Source organism: Chelonia mydas, chromosome 2 (genome assembly GCF_015237465.2).
Source record: "Chelonia mydas isolate rCheMyd1 chromosome 2, rCheMyd1.pri.v2, whole genome shotgun sequence".
NCBI lineage: Eukaryota > Metazoa > Chordata > Testudines > Cheloniidae > Chelonia > Chelonia mydas.
Genome location: NC_057850.1, coordinates 17,121,374 through 17,141,191, shown reverse-complemented (window position 1 = coordinate 17,141,191; position 19,818 = coordinate 17,121,374). Strand labels below are relative to the sequence as shown.

The 19,818-nt window shown below is 45.3% G+C and overlaps 1 long non-coding RNA gene across 1 annotated transcript; it reads left to right on the top strand.

Moving 5' to 3' along the window:
• Positions 1-8,753: 8,753 nt before the first annotated feature.
• On the top strand, positions 8,754-15,456 carry LOC122464211. Its single transcript, XR_006288151.1, has 4 exons — positions 8,754-8,800; positions 9,573-9,687; positions 9,826-9,899; positions 14,616-15,456. It is a non-coding gene; the product is annotated as an uncharacterized LOC122464211 (long non-coding RNA).
• The last annotated feature ends 4,362 nt before the right edge of the window (positions 15,457-19,818 follow it).

The following is a 19,818-nucleotide window of genomic DNA, read 5'->3' as shown; positions in this document are numbered from 1 at the left end:
AAATGCCGTAAGGACCCGTAAGACTGCACTGTCCCAATTATCTATTCACTGTCACCTACTGGATAATTGTTATTCCTTGGAGACTGGGGGCTTGTTGGAGAGAGAGGGGATAAGGAAGATATATATTTTGGATCTGCACTGCAATTTAGATTAACTGCAGTGGCAAGAAGAAATATATGTGGAGCATGCAGCATAACTGCTTAATTACTCATGAATATAAATCAAATAATTTAAATTGCCCTTTAAATAAATATTTGGACAATTACTTGTCGTTGTAATAAATTACATAACTTGCCTGATGGGAAGCCAAATTGTAGGAGATTATTTCACACATGGAATCGTTCCATTGAATCACTGATGTTTTTCTCAGTACTGTAAGTACTCATGAAAGCCGTGATGGTGTGAAAGGATCTGTGTGGATAGACTTTTGAATCCACTGGGCTCCATGTGGATGTAAGGGTCCATTGGCTCAGGTCCAGCTACAAAATCAGGGCCAAAATTACATCAGGTTGATTTGAACGCACTATCTTCCCTATAGTCATGGAGTTTTGTTTGTGCTTCTGTTTAGGTCAGTTGAGTCCTGGTCAGTTCACTCCTGCACCATCCCAAACTGTACTATTAGTATCTGAAGGTTTTGCTGCTTCTGCATTAGACTGTAAACTCTTTGGAGCAGGGACTGCAAACCCAGTCCTGCTCCCACCAGAGTTAACCAGAGTTTTGCCTTTCATTTCAATGGGGGCAAGAGAAAGGCCCTGTCTCCCCCTCTGGGCCTAAGCCTAGAAACACTGCCAGATGTATACCAGGCTACCATGGACAGTACCCCTGGCTACTCACTATAGTAGCACTACAGTCAGCAGTATCTGAAGCATGAGGACCTATGCTTGCACTGCAGTGAGCACACTGTCAGTACTCAGTGCATAATACATTATAATTCATATTCAGTCCTATGTAGGTTCTTGTACAGCCCTCATCGCTGTATTATATGAAGATCAGCTTTGTAAAGTTATTTAGGTGCCTAAAGATGTAAATAAGTTCCTGGGGGATTTTCAAATGCAGCTATGCACCTGACTCCTATTGAAATCAAAGGGAAATAAGTGCCCCAGGTACTTTTGAAAATGCCAGTAGATCAGTGGTTCCCAAACTTGTTCTGCCGCTTGTGCAGGGAAAGCCCCTGGCGGGCCGGGCCGGTTTGTTTACCTGCCGCATCCGAACGTTCAGCCGATCGCGGCTCCCAGTGGCCATGGTTCGCTGCTCCAGGCCAATGGGAACTGCTGGAAGCAGTGGCCAGTATGTCCCTCGGCTCGCACTGCTTCCAGCGAGAGACTGCTGAATTGGAATTCATTTGCAAATTGGATACAGTTAACCTAGGCTTGAATAGAGACTGGGAGTGGCTAAGTCATTATGCAAGGTAACCTATTTCCCCTTGTTTTTTCCTCGCCCCCCCCCCCCCCCCATTCCTCAGACGTTCTTGTTAAACCCTGGATTTGTGCTGGAAATGGCCCACCTTGATTATCATACACATTGTAAGGAGAGTGATCACTTTAGATAAGCTATTACCAGCAGGAGAGTGGGGTAGGGGGAGAAAACCTTTTGAAGTGATAAACACCCATTTTTTCGTGGTCTGTGTGTATAAAAACATCCTCACTGCATTTTCCACTTTTATGCATCCGATGAAGTGAGCTGTAATTCACGAAAGCTTATGCTCAAATAAATTGGTTAGTCTCTAAGGTGCCACAAGTACTCCTTTTCTTTTAGTTTTAAGGAAGGATCTGATAGAGGACAATGAGGTGACTTGGCATATGTTTACAGAGACCTTCTCCCATGTGTAAGGGGCAGCACAGGAGAAAGCACTTACTAAGAAAGTTACTTATTTTGAAAATTTAAGTGAGCAGTGCAGGCTGGCATCATGGGCAGAGCAGAGGCAGGACTTGACATAATGACAATAGAGGAGGTTTGGGAAAAAATCAATAAATTAAACAGTAATAAATCACCAGGACCAGATGGAATTGCAGAACTATCATCTGTAGTATCTAACCTATCATTTAAATCAGCATCTGTTACCAGATGACTGGAGGATAGCTAATGATATAAAAAAATACTATTTTTTAAAAAGACTCCCAGATATGACCCTGGCAATTACAGGCCAGTAAAGCTAACTTCAGTACCAGACAAATTGGTTGAAACTACAGAAAGAACAGAATTATCAGACACATAGATTAACATGATTTGTTGGGGAAGAGTCAACATGGTTTTTGTAAAGGAAAATCATGCCTCACCAATCTACTAGAATTCTTTGAGGGGGTCAAAAACATGTACACCAGGGTGATTGAGTGGATATAGTGTACTTGGACTTTCAGAAAGCCTTTTAAAAGATCCTTCACCAAAAACTATTAAGCAAACTAAGCAGTCATGGGATAAATGAGGAGGTTTTCTCATGGATCAGTAACTGGTTAAAAGGAAGAAAACAAATGGTAGGAATAAATGGTCAGTTTTCAGAATGGAGAGAGGTAAATAGAAGTGTCCCCTAGGGATCTGTACAGGGTCCAGTGCTGTTCAATGTATTCATAAATTATCTGGAAACAGGATAAACAGTGAGATGGCAAAGTTTGCAGATGATACAAAATTACTCAAGGTAGATAAGTCCAAAGCAGACTGCAAAGAATTACAAAAGGATCTCACAAAACTGGAAGACTGGGCAACAAATGGCAGATGAAATTCAATGTTGATAAATGTAAGGTAATGCACATTGGAAAACATAATCCCAACTATACCTACAGAATGATAGAGTCTAAATTAGCTTTAACCACTCAAAAAGCAGATCTTGGAGTCATTAAGGATAGTTCTCTGAAAACATCTGCTCAATGTGCAGCAGCAATCAAAAAATGTTAGAATGTTAGGAACCATTGGGAAAGTGTAGATAACAAAACAGAAGGTATCATAATGTCACTATATAAATCCCTGGTACATCCACACCTTAAATACTGAATGCAGTTCTGGTTACCCCATCTCCAAAAGACATATCGGAATTGGAAAACGTACAGAGAAGGGCAATAAAAATTATTAGAAATATGGAAAAGTGTCCATTTGAGGAGAAATTAAAAAGACTGGGACTTTCAGCTTGGAAAAGAGATTTGATAGAGGGGGGATTTGATAGAGATCTATAAAATCTTGATGGGTGTGGAAAAAGTAAATACGGAAGTGTTGTTTACTCTTTCACATAACTCAAGAAAAAGGGGTCATTCAGTGAAATTAATAGGCAGCAGGTTAAAACAAACAAAAGGAAGTACTTCTTCACATAATGCACAGTCAACCTGTGGAACTCATTGCCAGGGGATATTGTGAAGACCAAAACCATAACAGGGTTAAAAAAAGAACTAGATAAGTTAATGGAGGATAGGTCCATTGATGGCTATTAGACAAGATGGTCAGGGATGCAACCGCATGCTCTGGATGTTCATAGCCTCTCTCAGAAGCTGGGAGTGGATAACAGGGGATGGATTATTTGATGATTGCCCTCTTCTGTTCATACCCTCTGAAGCGCCTCGCATTGGCCACTGTTGGAAGACAGGATACTGGGTTAGATGGACCATTGGTGTGACCCAGTATAACCATTCTTCTGTTCAATGTTTGAAAGTAAATGAGATGTGATGGATAGGCTGGGAGGTGAGAATAAGCTATGAAGGGCATTGAAAGTGAATAGAAGTAGTTTATGGTTTATACGATGGATAATGGACGGATGCAAAGAGAGGGATGATGTGAAAATGATGAGTTGGGACAGGGAAAATTATCTTTGCAGCAGCATTTTTAATGGATTTGAGCAGGGCAAGGTTGCATTTGTCAAGGCCAAAAAAGAGGATGACACAATAGTCAAGATGCAAAATTATGCGGGCCTTGTGTGTTTGAACAGAACCTGGCACAATGGATCCTAAGTCTCAGGGCCCTAGGTACTACTGCAATGTAAATACTTAATAATTATTAATGAGGATGATGTCATGTCGCAACACAATGTGGAATCTTACCTCCTCAGAGGCCTCTGTGCCCCTCAGTTACCAGGTAGCTGTTTAAATAGGTTATCCAGGTTCTGGTTGGCTGCCTGATTGGGCTTTCAATCCACTGCCCTGTTTGATACTCCAATCAATCTGTCTATCTGGCTCTGATCACTGTTGTATATGTGGAACTGTGTGAAATCTGAGCCAGGATTTAATAATTTGCTTGAAAGAAAATACATGTGTGTCAGGCCCATCACCTTGGTGTCAAGCCATCAAAATCAAGCAGGGTTATTTCATCAGCAAAGCTTCAGCACTCACACTTCGTAACAGCCTCTCACTTCACTTGTCTCTTCAGTCTCATACTTTGCAACAGCTTGTGTACAGCTTGTCTCTCAGCCCTGGAGAGCTTACAGCTGTATCCTAGCCTTTAGGGGACACACCATTACACCATGGGCACATTAAAAACCCCTGGAACATACTGTCACTGCAGCAAGATAACTGCAGTCTTCTTTTCACTGGGGAAAACTGGCTTATTACCAGTATAATGAGATCATCTGAGGGAAAAGAAACACCTGTCAGTAGATTTTTATTTATTTATTTATTTATTTTTACTCCTCCCAGTGGAATTTGAGAAAGAAAAGTTAAGAAAGAGGGAAGTAGATCACAACATCTGAAAAGGGAAACTCTTGCAGGGTTCAAACAATCCTGTGGGGGTGAGGGGGAAATGTCAGCACTGAAACTTTCCTGTGATGGCTTGAGACCTCTACTTCCACAAAGATAGGCTGAAAGCCACAAACGATGCGTCAGGGAAGCCATAGCGAATACCACCACATCGTTTACAAGTGACTCCAAACATAGAGGAATAGGCTAGTCTGTTCTGACCATCTGCTACACAACTCCTCTACAGAGGGCTATTCAACCTAGCAGAGAAAGGAGCCGACGCAATGGCTGGAAATTGAAGTGAGATAAATTGAGATGGGAAATAAGACACACATTTTTAGCAGTGAGGGTAATTAACCATTGGAGCAATTTACCAAAGGTCATTGCGGATTCTCCATCATTGGAACATTTTTAATCAAGTTTGTACATTTTTCTAAAAGATCTGTTCTAGTTCAAACAGGAATTAATTCAGGGAAGTTCTATGGCCTGTGTTCTACAGGGGGTCTGACTAGATGATCACAATGGTCCCTTCTGGCCTTATAATCGATGAATTTACTACTACTGCATCAGATTTCTTTTCATGTTAACACTTCCACCTTCTTCTTTGCCTTCTATGGCTTCTCTCATATGAGCAAGAATGCAAACCAGACCACAAGAATAGTGATAATGGCTTCTATCTGTATAGCACTTTTCAAAGGATCCCACAGGGCTTTACTAAGTATGCCCTGAATTCAGCAAAGAATCCCTTTTCAGCAAAGGACTTAAGCATGCGCTTAATGCTTAAGCACATGACTAAATCTCATTTACTTCAAGGGGACTTATGCATGTGCATAAAGCTTAGCACATGCTTGAGCACTTTACTTAATCAGGGCCTAGAGAGAGAGAAATCCTTAGTATTGACGATGTTATTGGGACAGATTCTGTTCTCGGATACCCCAATTGTAACCTGTACTAGCTCCATTGAAGTCAATGGAATTACTCTGTATTTACAACGGAATAATTTGGTCAAGTGAACTTACCCCAGCATTAGTGAGATTCAGAGGCAGCCCCAGTATGTTCTATTGCATCTGTCTCCGTTAGATCCAGACACACGCACACAGAATTTCTTTGCCTCACGCAGCACCCCAGGCATGATTTCCAAATTCAGCTTTACACATGACAGTTTGCTTCATTTTTATCTGCATACATTATCTGTGTTTGTCAGTTCCTGCCCTGGGCCCCCTCCTGTGTTCTAGCACCTGACATCAATCGTACCCATTGGCTAGAGCTATTATGACTTCTCCTGGCTTTTTTTTTTTTTTTAATAAATCGAATGAGCAAATTCCTTAGGATTATCACCCGGTTAACACAGGGAACGACCCAAAGGAGATAATAAATTATTATACACTTGGAACTGGCTACCGCAATGAGACTGGGGCCAGGGTCTGCCCCTTAAGGGGTGGTTTAAGTGCACATGGCACGCAATTCGCTCTTCTTGATTCTGTTATCATTTCTGCACGAGCCTCCTCCTTGTGTCCGGGGCATGGGAAAGAGGCCACATAAGGGCAAATTCCAGTCTGTGCTGTTTCACAAATGTGAAAAAATATTCTTTAGAAAAACAGAAACATGTGTTGCCCTGTACATCGGCCTGCCTTCTGCCTAGTGCTTCATTGGTTGGACCTGAGTGAAGTGAAAATAAAGGGAACACGCCACTCACTGAGTTCTAAAACATAACACTGTACACTTTCCCTGAACAAAGTCAGTGACATATGACACTGCTGTCATATGTACACTGCTGCTGAGAGCTGAGTGCCTCTCCTGTCAAATCTGTCTGAAGGACCAGACAGGAGCTCTCCATTTGCAACTGTCCCAATTTCTGGCTTGTTCTGAGACTTAAAACTCAGATAAGTGTTTTTTCTGAGTGAAAACAAACTCATTTCTTTGCACCTGCTAGTGTCTCATGTATTTTCAGTGCGGCTTGCTTACAAGTAGGACAAAGACCCTGCCACCTGATGTGACTCACTGCATTAACTACTCTGCTGCAGTGCTTCCACAAACTGTGATAAAAGGGTCAGACGAGACAGTTGGACTGACCCATGGTGACGGCGGGACCCTCATGACCCACCATCCCATTGTAGCTGTGGCACGGGCTGTTTGTCTGTGGCGTTGACTTCGTGTTCCCACCTGATGATGCAATGAAAATATGCTTCGGAGCTCTATTGCCAAGCACACTATTTCCTTTGAAGACATGATTTCTTCTTGGGTTTGTGAACCTCTCACACCAATATATGTATATGTCTTTAAAAAGCAGGGTACTCAGCTTATCACAAAATGCAGCACTTGGAAACAGGTAACAGCTCATAGCCATTGACTTCTTGTCTCACCTTCCCAACCAGCCAGTCCATTCCCACTCAACCCCGATCCTACCTGAATTGTTTTATTTCCTTTAAATTTTCTTCCACATCCCTCCTGGGTCTGGCTGGTAGCCAAGCTGAACTTCTGTCCCAAACGAGGCTGCTGCTGCTGTGGTACTCAGCTCTCTCCAGAGAGATGAATCAGCTAATCCTTTATTTGCGGTTCCCGTGTACGGATCTTCCATGCAGCAGCCCGTCTCCTCCGAAGCTCTTCCTCAAAATGACATCAGGATAACTTCTTTATTTCTCTCGACCTGACTGACCATGACTGTCTCTGACCCATAGGTGAATTCGGAGCATATGCTATGTTCAGATTTCTGATTCCCCAGCAGTGAAGCACAATCATCCCATTTATTGTCCAGCAGTCCTAACATATGGAAGCAACCAAACAGATACATGAGTCTGAGTCAGAATTCAGTCCAAACACACGCAGTTAAGAGGCCTACATTCCCACAGAAATGAAAGCTATGCATCTGATGAAATCCATGTGATCGCTATGGCAGGACAGTCCAGCACACCAGCACAGCTGTTACAATCCCACACGCTGCTGGCAAGATAAATATTTACTATTTACATCATGTTCCCACACATAGGGAGTCAGTCTAGAATAGTGGTCCTGAGCTCCAAAATGCAGGCTTCTGTCACTTGAGCTTCAGAACTCCTACAGCTGTAGTAAGTCACTTATGCACCCTGGGGGTTGACCAGTAGAGGGCAACATCACATACTCATAGGCAGTTCATTGCAAGCCGTTAACTAGATGTAAGAAATCGCCATCTCTCGCCCCCCGCATCAGATTCCCTTGGGTTACGCTGGGTTTTTTTATGGAACACGTGAGACAAATTCATCCATGGTATAATTCCATTGGCTCAGTGGGACACAGTTAGTGCCATATGATTTGTTTCTATTTGAATTTTTTATGATAACATTTGATTCTCTGATAATCCAGCAGTGGTTTTGCCCACTGTATATTGGCATTCATTGCCTGATTGGGGCCTCTGGGTGCTACAACAGGACAAATACAAATACATAACAGCTTTGGTTCAAGGAAACCGGTTGCTGGCTGAGTAATTCACAGTTCAGTGTGTATTATTTTCCATTTCTGTGACTGAACATTTCCTGCAACTTGCTCCCAGTTTAAGGACTTAATCCTTTAGCTAAAGCTGTAGAAGTCTGGATTGTAGTGATGAATGTGCAGAGTTCAAAGCCTGCTAATAGCCTATAATAGGGGGCGAATCAGAGCAAGGAACAGTGTGTAAGCCCCAGGGCCAGAAGAATTAGGCGGTTGGAACTCTCTGCTGCCTCTATATGGGAGAAGGGGAAAAGTCATTTCAGGACAGCTTCATTTACCTGATTTTAATCTTGCTTACCCATAATTCTAACCTATTGAGTTGCTTTGGAATCTGTTTATGTTTTGATTGCATAAATACTAATACATTTTAATTATAATAATGTATTATTATTGTATTTCTTCTTAGTGTATTGTGCTACAGCATGGCCAGAAGGCAGCAGGAGAGTGATAGAGGAGAGATATGTAAGTCCCAGGATGAGGAGAAGCCTTATTCCCTGTAGAGGGAAGAAAGGTTTCTATAGATTAAAAGCACCTGAAGCCAATTAGAGCACCTGAAGCTAGTCACCTGATAAAAACCCCCTGCTTCAATCAGCCAGGGGAAGGAGTTGGAGCAGAGTGCAGTTTGGAGGAGTTGAAGTAGAGGAGAGTTTGGAGAAGTGCCGTGGCTGGCTAGAAGACCAAGACCCTAGGTAAAGAAACACCCGGCTTGTGCAGAGAGAGAGAGGGGGGGGCAGGAAGCCCCACAAGCTGAAGAGCAGGAGAGGGAAGTAGCCCAGGGGAAGGAAGCACTAGTTCAAGTGGTTTATCACTATCCCTAGGGCCCCTGGGCTGGGACCCGGAGTAGAGGGCGGGCCTGGGTCCCTCTCTCCCCACTACCCTGCCCTGGGTTACTAGTGGGACAGTAAATACCTTAGCTCAGGGGCAGGAAACTGTGCCCTGAACCCCTCCCCCACCCCTCCAAGAAGAGGAAGTGCGGGACCCATCATAATCGTACCGGCAATTTGCTACAGTATGCGCAACGTGCCTCATGTGACCAGGATTCATCACCGATTGATTGGATCATTAGCTTCCCCCATAACTGTACTCATGGAAGAGCAATGGAATTGTGTAGGATATGTGCAGGAATGAGTGGGTCACCCTGGCATCATGTTCAGTGGACTCTAGCTTGATATAAAAAAACTCAGGTTCATTAGAAAAAAGATTCTGTCTGAGAGAATAGAAGCCATATCCCAGAGAGCAGGGATTATACCCAAGTGTTCATTTTTCTGTGGGTTTCCTGCGTGGAGATTCTGCTTCCTGAGGGGAGTGAATCTAGCCTGGGAGTCAGACAGAGCTGGCTTTCCAGCAAGGTCCATTCGGACCAATGGCAGTACACAGCGGGCTGAGCAGCGACCCAACAGACAGTGGCAGTGCTGAGCTGACTTCAGTGGAAACTGTGCTGATATCACAGAATTGGAACAGGTCACTGCATGTTGGAGTGGGGCCTGGTGGAGCAGACCTTTCTGAACTGGAGCAGGCCAACCCAGGAAGGCACCTCTTGACTATCACCACACCTAACAGGACCCTTGAGTGGCATGTTAGGAAGGCTGGACCTCCATAAATCAGACAATTACTACTTGGACATGTGGGGTTGGCCAAGTTCTTCATTTTCTTGTGTGTGTGTAATATTGTTTCACTATCTCTTGTTTGTTTTCCATGTTCCTCAAATGAAAAGTTACTTGTGGTTCCATGTTCACAAGGACTCTGAATGTCTGTGGGTTGGGAAGAACCACCTGCAAAAGTAACAAGGTAATTTGCCAGAGTATTTTCTGGGTGGAGGACTGAGCCATTGGTTTATTTATTTTAGAAAAGGAGTCCTATACAGATTTAACTTGGCCCTTGTTGTTGCTATTGGTACCTGGAAAGGGGTTTTTCTTTGCTTGTTTTGTTGCTTACAATCAACTAGAAAATATTTAATCAATGTTATTGGGACACTGTGAAGATGTTTCTAGATTTTCTCTGTATAAGAAAATGAGTGGATCCCTGTAAGTATCAGACCAGTTAATGTAGGAAAGGACAGGTCCATGGCTAAGAATTTTCTAGTGCATTGGATGCAGTGGCACATTAGCCACTGGGCCAGCAGGGCCTGTGCCCAGGGACCCCAACCAATTGGGGGGGCCCTGGAAAAATGGGCCCCCTGTACTCCAATCTGCTCTGCCCACCCGGTGCTCCTGTTGGGGAGTGGGGTCAGGGCATGGGGCTTGCCCTGCTCTGCCTGCTCTGCGCTCCTGCCAGAGAGTGCGGGAAGCCCCTGCGTCCGAACCCCGCTCCCTGGCAGGAGCACTGGGCAGGCAGGGCAAGCCCCCATACCCAAACTTCACTCCCGGGCAGGAGCACCGGGCAGGGGAGTGGGGTGGGACAAGCCCCCACGCCCTGGCCCCATTTCCCTGGCAGGAGCGCCAGAGGCGGGGAACTGCAGGTAGACGGGGTGGGGAGGGGCCCCCCACTTGCTCTGGCCCAGGGCCCCACAAACCCCTAATCTGCCTCTGATTGGATGACTCTAGGCATTACATGCCAAAGTCAGACGTGATGTAAGCAGTTGATGGAATCAGCCTACGGTGACAAGCATGGCATAAATGCTCAGAGGGATGGATGGATAGAATCAGCCTACTGCTGAGACATCTAAAGGCAAGCCTGTGTAAGCCATCTTTCAGAACCTTATCCATAGGCGTCATCCCCCATAGCTTCTTGTAGTGTGGCGGGTGCAGGCTGAACAATCGGAAGGTCTGGGTTCTATCTCTAGTCTCAGTTCTGCTACAGACCCAGAGGAAGTCATTGCATTTCCATGTTGCTTCCCTTCCCACCACTGTCTATCTTGTCTGTGTAGATATAGGACCAGATTTCCTAAGGGGTTTAGGTGCCTAATGGGATTTTCCAAAAAGCCTAAGCAGGTTAGGAACCTAAATCCCTATTCAATCGATGGGAGCTAGGTGCCTAACCTCCTTAAATGTTTTTGAAAGTCCCACTAGCGCCTATCTGCATTTTTGGGCACCTAACTACCTTTGGAAATCTGTCCCTTAGTGCAAAAAGACCACAGCTTAGATCTGGACCCCACTGTGCTAGACGCTTTACCAACACATAGTAAGCAACAATGCTTCAGTGCAGGAACTGTCTCTTTGTGTTTGTACAGTGCTTAGCACTATGGGGTCCAGATCTCCACTGTGGCCTTTAAGCATGACTGTAATCCAAATGATAATAATTAATTGGGTGCTGAAGGATTATTCATCTGTGCAAATTGGCAAGGTCTATCTATCCATCCAATCGTCAGTATTTCTTATTCAGCCAATACAAGCTCATGGTGAGCCATATGAAACTCTTCGGCAAAGGCTTTGGGTTTACATTCAGAGGTCCTGTCAAATTAGGCTCTTTTTCAGTTTTCCAAGATGATGTTCAGGCATCTGCTGATTACATGCTTCTGAGCAACAGGGGACCATAAGTGAGTCATGGCATTGAAATGGCTCCATGAATCATAATGTTGAAACAACTTTGTGAGTCATCCCTGGTACTCCAATAAGTACGGCTGACTTTTCTATAGAGCTACAATGCTTACAGGAAGTGGCTGTCACTGGAGCTAAACCCTAGCCCACTCTCCAAGGTCTACATGCTTCTTCAGGCTCAGCCTGGGGCAGGGGTATTGGCCAGTCCCACTGGTATAACAAGGGAAGGGCACCATAATTTTCATAACCTTTTTGATCAGTAATACTCATTGTTTTGGGAGGATTATGATCATCTGGGGGAGCATATCCAGGGACAGGAAGGGACGTGGCCCTAAGGGGTTGTTTCTAATGGCATAATTTACAGCAGCCCTTAGGCTAAAGCCACAGAATGAGGGGAACAGAAAGGAGGATTACAGCCACCTCCCCACTGCTTCTGTGCTTGGTGTAGCTCAGCTAGCCCCAGGGATTTGCATCTTTATCTGTCTTTCTGGGCATGATGGGTCGCTATGTGCAGATGACTTTACCATATGCTAACAGAAATATGCTGCACTTGCTCTGCAAGGATGGCTGGTGGCTTGGGATTCCCAGGGAGACTCAGGTCATTCAAGCTTTAAGTTGTGCCTCTGGTTCTGGAGTGAGACCCTGGTCCACAGGACTGGCTGGAAAACAAGAATTCAGTTTCACCAAAAAAATGAAGGTTTTGGAATTTGTTTCTGTTCTGCCTCAGAATGAAACCTTTCAGAAACATACAAGACTGGCCAATAGCCCAGTGCACTCCTCTGGGACAGGAGCGGAGCAGAGACTTGAACACAGCTGTTCTACCTCCTAGGTCAGGCCCCTAAGCACAGGGCTATAGCATCCATCTGTCCTCTTTTCTCAGTCTTGCCTGTTGGAGCTGTTCCACTCTTTATATAAATAATTAAATAGAGCTAGAACTAGTGAGTATATAGCCCAGTGGTTAAGACACTTGCCTTGCACATAGGCAGCTAAGGTTCAAGCCCCTGATCTGAAGGTAGAACCTGAACACAAGCCTCTCGTATCCCAGGTAAATGCTTTAGCTAGAGGTTATTCTAGGATGTGAGCTCTCTGACCAAAAATTCCTTTCTGGACCTGAGAAAATGTAGTACAGACTGGTACATTTCCATTTTGATAAATAAGCATTTTTTGACCAAAACTGTTTAATCAAAATATTCCAGACCAATTCTACTTCTAGGAGCCATGCAACATAATCACAGTCTAGAAGGGGAGGTGATATGGTGTCTTTAAGCCAACTTTGTGCCCCCATTCTGAGCAATTTAGGGGTCTGGGAGCCTGTCTAAGGCCTAGTCTACACTATTCAGTTAGGTCGACACAAGGAAGCTTATGTCAACCTAGTAGTGCTTGTGGCTATACTCAAATTGGTCTCCCACAGGGTAAATGCCCCATGATGGCGACATAGTAACACCACTTCCTCAAGAGGCGCAGAGCCTCAGGTCAATGCAGTGCCAGTGTAAACACTGTGTTAGTTAGGTTGAACCTAACTGTTCCACAAAGCCCAGTGTGGTCACCATTGTGAATTCTACTGCCCATGGGGCTTGGAAGCCCTCCCTCCCTTTTAAAACCCTGCAAATGTTTTAAATTCCTTTTCCTGATTGCCTAGCTTGGTGAGCACACCTAGCAGCTCTCCAATGTTTAGTGCAACTGTCCAGCTGACCATGTTGGCTACATGCTCCAGACTTGCTCCTGCCAGGAGAACACAGGAGATATTCAATCTTTTGGGCCTGCAGGGAGAAGAGAATGTGCAGGTACAGCTCCGATCCAGCCATAGAAATGTCGGCGTCAATGAGCAGATTGCTCAGGGCATACATGAGAAGGGGTGAGCCAGGGACCAGCAGCAGTGCCACATGAAAGCCAAGGAGCTTTGGCAGGCATACCAGAAGGCTAGGGAGGCCAACAGGCAATTTGGTGCCAAGCAACAGACCTGCCACTTTTATAAAGACCACAGCACTGTGGATACCTCCAAGAAGCCCAAGACACAGACCCCTGCCATAAACAGCGAAGAGGAGGAGAGAGTGGATGAGGAAAAGGAGGAGAAGGTGAATGTGGGACAGGTGACTGGGGGATCCAGCTATGCAATGAGCCAGGACCTGTTTTTGACTCCACCACAGCCCAGCCTGTCCTGCAAGTTGAGCATGGAAGAGACCAATGCAGGGGAAAGAACCTTGGGTAAATCTCACCATCTTTTGACTTTTCATTAATTTAATTGTACGAGAACAGGTAGTGAGCAGTACAACCAAGGAAGGTAGAGCTGCTATATGCTTTTCATTCCCCTCTAGAGTTAGGCAGGGAAGGACATACAGAGCAGTTTGTTTATGTACACAGAGATATCTCTTGAATCCTCCTGAGAGAGTTTGATGAAATTTTCATGGAGGTACTCTGCAATTCTATGCCGAAGGTTTCTGGAGAGGGCTGCTTTATTTCTTCATCCATGGTAGGACACTTTCCCACACTGCTCAGGGATAACTTCAGCAGACACCACTGCAGCACACAGGCTAGCAGCATATGGACTCAGACGGCTTTGGGACACCAGCTGCATCTGTGCTCTCTCTCTGTCTTTGTTACCCTCAGGAGTGAGCTATCAGCTAAAATCACCACCGCCTGTGTAAAACTGTGCCAGTATTCAGTGACATTTCCCTATATTACTAGAATCATGCAATGAAGTAATTCCCTCCTCATTTTCCCAGCAAGTCACACTCACCATCCTGGTGACTGGTGCCATGCACAAGCAATCCCACGCTAGTGTGACCAGATAGCAAGTGTGAAAAATCGGGACGGGGGTGGGAGGTAATAGGGAGCCTATATATAAAAAAAACCCAAATATCGGGACTGTTCCTATAAAATCAGGACATCTGGTCACCCTATCCCATGCAGAAGTGAGAATATAGTTTCTAAAACTTTTGGGGAGCCAGGGGAATGAGATCAGCATCTTAAGTTTTGCTTTCTTCAGTAAATACACTGACAATGGTACCTCTGTATGTTTCATTTTCAGCTGCTGCGACTGCAGCCTTCAGGATCTCCCCCACCACTCCCATTGAACGCCTGAGCCAGATCAGGAGGAGAAATAAGAGGACTGTATCGGTTCTGCATCAGAGTGTGAACACAGAGCCTGCTGATTGAATATTGCAGACAGTTTAGAGAAGGAGAGAGTGGAGAGGAGAAAGGCCCCGGAGTCCCAGCAGGAAAAGGAGAGGGAGATGCACCAGGACACAATGGGGCTTCTCAGGCAGCAAACACAGATGCAGCAGACTCTGGTGGACCTGCAGCTTCAACAATTCCAGGCTCACCTCTCTCCATAGCCCATTGAGAACTCCATTTTAGGACATCCGTCTACCCCCATCAATGTTCCACATGGCATCAGAGGTTGCTGCGCTACGCCTAACACTCCACCCTGGGGGACATTAAAGACTATCAGAGCTTCACATACACAGACCTGTGAAAGCCATGGTTAGTATAGGTGTAGCAGAAATGGACATTAATGGTCTTTCCTCTTAATAAATTCTGCTCTCTTAATTTATTCAGTCTTATTACATTTTTAATGGATTAGTTTTAAAATGGCACAGGTTTTTTTGCACTGATGTTGTTACAGAATAAAATTCTATTATTTGGAACATAATTCATCTTTATTAGTTCAAAACATATGCTGCCAAGTGCTCAGCAATGCTGAAAGTAACCAATTGCCTGTAACTGCACAATGTCAAACAACTCATAGGATCATTTACAAACAAAATTAATTGATGCATTGATAGTGTTGTATTCTCTACATGTACAGGCAATCACCAAAGGATTCCTACCAGACCACAAAAGAGCACAGACAGATAAAGCACACTACAACAAGACATACTACTCCAGCATCCTGTTAAAAGAGTCTTTCAAAGCCTGCCTGTGCCAGATAGCTCTGTGTTGAGCTCTTCTAATAACCCTTGTATCTGGCTGTTCAAATTTAGCAGACAGTCACTCCACCTCCACCCTGACAGAAACTTCCCCCCTTTGCTTCACAGATATTATGTACGACGCAGCAGGCAGCTATAACCATATGGATAATTTTCTCACTGAGATCCAATCTTGTGAGTCAACTATGCCAGTGACCCTTCGAACAACCAAAAGCACATACAATTGCCATTCTGCACCAGCTGTGCCAGTAGTTGAATCTCTCCTTGGTGCTATCGAGGTGGCTGGTGTTTGGTTTCATGAGCCAACAGACCAAGGAGTAAGGCTGGATCCCTCAGGATCACTACTGGCATTTCAACATCACCACTGGTAATCTGCCAGTCGGAAAGAAAGTCCCTGCTTGTAGCCATCTGAACAGTCCTGTATTCTTAAAGATGCAAGCATCATGCACTTTCCCTGGCTAGCCCACACTGATGTCCCCAGTGATCCACCAATGCTTGCATAACAGAATGCTTGCATAATCATTGGAAAGTTGCCCTTTTTGTCAATGTACTCACTAATGAGGTGGTCTGGTGCCAAAATAGAGGTATGCATGCTGTCTATCACTCCACTGTAGTGTGGGAACCCCATTGCTGCAAATCTATCCGCTATGTCTTGCACATTGTCAAGACTCACAGTCCTGCCTAGCAGGAGGAAAGTAATGGCCCTGCACATTTGCACCACAATGGCCCCCATGGTGGATTTCCTGACTCTAAATTAGATGACCAAGAGCAATCTGGTGTTGCAAGTTTCCACAGTGCGATCGCCACACACTTCTCCACTCTCAGTGTAGCTCTCATTGTGGTATCCCTGTGCTGGAGGGGTGAGGTGAGATCTAGGAATGTGGCTTTGCACATCCGAAAGTTCTGGAACCTCTGCTTGTCATCCCAAACCTGCATTATGATGCTAGTTCCACCAGTCAGTGCTCATTTCTTGGGCCCAGAAGCAGTGCTGCACAATCTACAGCTGCTCCATGACCACCACCAACAACCTTACATTGCTTTGAGACATAGCAAGAACCAATCTGTCCTCCAAGGAATCATCATGTTTCCCACTGATTCGGTTGTTCTTTGTGGCTCTGCAAATACTTCAGGATCATCTGTCTTGTGCTTGCAATATTCAGAACAATAGTGCTGTGCTGGGCAGGCTCCAGGCTTCTGTCAGACATGGTGGACAGCGAGGAGGGCTGTGCAGGTTTTTGAAAAAAAGGCATCATCATTATGGGATCCAGCGCACATTATGAGATGGCAACAGTTTCAAACTGGGAAGCTGACCCCATGCTCTCAATCAGCCGTGTGACTCATTTCAGCCCCATCATGCATTGCCATATCTTCCCAAAAGACAGTGTGCTGGATGATGGTGAGTTGCACACTGGGATACCTACTCATGGTGCACTTCACTCTACATTGATACAAGCACTCCTGGTGAATACGCACACCATCAACAAAAGGAGCCAAGTATGCACACACAAGCAATGTACTAACTGCAGCGGCTGTATGCCAGCATAACTTGAGTTGATGTAAGTGTGTGTGTAGTGTAGGCATGGTCTAAGTTATGGCAGTGTTCCGGGTATGCCCTATGAGCCACAATTCTGCCAAGAATCTCTGCAGCGTGGCATGCTGCACCCCACCCTCAACACACCCCTCCTGCCCCCAGCTCTGTCCTCTATTAGTCATGCCTGACTAATCTAATTGCCTTCTATGATGAGATAACTGGTTCTGTGGATGAAGGGAAAGCAGTGGACGTGTTGTTCCTTGACTTTAGCAAAGCTTTTGACATGGTCTCCCACAGTATTCTTGTCAGCAAGTTAAAGAAATATGGGCTGGATGGATGCACTACAAGGTGGGTAGAAAGTTGGCTAGATTTTCGGGCTCAACGGGTAGTGATCAATGGCTCCATGTCTAGTTGGCAGCCGGTATCTAGCAGAGTGCCCCAAGGGTTGGTCCTGGGGCCAGTTTTGTTCACTATCTTCATTAATGATCTGATGGATGGTGTGGATTGCACCCTTAGCAAGTTCACGGATGACACTAAACTGGGAGGAGTGGTAGATACGCTGGAGGGTAGGGATAGGATACAGAGGGACCTAGACAAATTGGAGGATTGGGCCAAAAGAAATCTGATGAGGTTCAACAAGGACAAGTGCGGAGTCCTGCACTTAGGATGGAAGAATCCAATGCACTGCTACAGACTAGGGACCGAATGGCTAGGCAGCAGTTCTGCAGAGAAGGACCTAGGGGTGACAGTGGACGAGAAGCTGGATATGAGTCAACAGTGTGCCCTTGTTGCCAAGAAGGCCAATGGCATTTTGGGGTGTATAAGTAGGGGCATTGCCAGCAGATCGAGGGACGTGATCGTTCCCCTCTATTCGACATTAGAGAGGCCTCATCTGGAGTACTGTGTCCAGTTTTGGGCCCCACACTACAAGAAGGATGTGGAGAAATTGGAGAGAGTCCAGCGAAGGGCAACAAAAATGATTAGGGGTCTGGAACACATGAGTTATGAGGAGAGGCTGAGGGAATTGGGATTGTTTAGTCTACGGAAGAGAAGAATGAGGGGGGATTTGATAGCTGCTTTTAACTATCTGAAAGGTGGATCCAAAGAGGATGGATCTAGACTATTCTCAGTGATAGCAGATGACAGGACAAGGAGTAATGGTCTCAAGTTGCAGTGGGGGAGATTTGGGTTGGATATTAGGAAAAACTTTTTCACTAGGAGGGTGGTGAAACACTGGAATCCGTTGCCTAGGGAGGTGGTGGAATCCCCTTCCTTAGAAGTTTTTAAGGTCAGGCTTGAGAAAGCCCTGGCTGGGATGATTTAGTTGGGATTGGTCCTGCTCTGGGCAAGGGGTTGGACTAGATGACCTCCAGAGGTCCCTTCCAACTCTATGATTCTATGATTCTACTCAAAGATTTGTGAAAGGGTCTTTGGCGGGCAGCCTCGTGGCTGTTTTATACAGTGCCTGCTCCTGGGGAATCCTCCACTGACTACATCTAGGGCTTTTAAGGACCCTTTGTGCCACTCTGCCCTTCTTATCCAATGTAAAAGAACTGGAGTGGTGATGAGGATCTCACCTCTTAGCACTCCAGTTCACCCTGCAGAGTGAATTCTCTGCACTGATATTTAGTTGCTATGTAAAAGACCAGGGCCAGCCCACAACATTTTGGCACCTGAGGCAGGGAGCTCAAATGACACCCCAATGCCCCCTCGCTTGGGCCATAACTTTGAAACTCTTTGTCCTAGTGGTGCCTCCCCAGTCTGGCACCTGAGGCGGCCACCTCAGTTCACCTCATGGTAAGGCCAGCCCTGTAAAAGACCCTCCATTCCTGTTAGAGAAGTGAAATTTGAAGGTTCCAGGAGGCTACACAAGGTTCCAGCACATGTGGTACATTTCACTAGGCTTGCTCTGACAGTGGTGATGAGAGAAGATTTCTTCCAGCGTCTCAAGTGGGCAGAGGGCAGCTCATTGCATTTGTCTCCTGGCCATCTTGACACACACACAGCAGCAGCATTGCTACAATGAGCCAATGGGATGTTGACTCCCCTATAACTGCAGGGGAGATAGAAATTTCCTTGTTGTGTGTAACCATGTGAAAAGCTTCTCTTCTGGTAGAGGCTTGCTCTCTTTGCACAACATGGCTTGTTCTCAAACTACTGGGAGATGCCGCATTTTGCCTAATGCCCAGAAGTTAGCACAGAACGATTGTTGCATGAATCTCCCCATCGCCAAGGGAACAGTGCCATTCAGAGTTAGCATACTTTCCTCATGAATTGCTTAACATGTTGCAGTTCCTGGCAGACACACACTGATCCAGGAAATGCTTAGAGTTCAGGGATACCTGTTTGGCATATTTACCCACGTTAGCCCACTTAGTGTCAAGTCCAATGTCTGTTTGCCTAGTATCTTTAGACTAGGACATAGCAAGACTCTCAAAAAGTCCAAGCCCAGTTACTTCCAGTGACTGACATCCCTGAAAGCCTCTCCTGAAATACATGCTGCTTCTTCTGGTCCTGCTGGAGCTCTTAATCTACCTTCTGCTTCATAAGCAAAAAGCCCTTCTTTCAGTCAGACCAACTTCTCCTCTTCAGTTTTTGCTCTGAGCCCACAGTGGATTCCTTAGTGTTTACTGGCTGAAGCTCAGTGTTTCATCTAATTCACATCTGATAGTCTCATCATCATTCCCCATCCATCTGAACAATATTTCCGACATGCTCCAGCCCTCAGTTCAGAGTCTGACTAAATTAAACATTTCCTTGATAAGAACCTT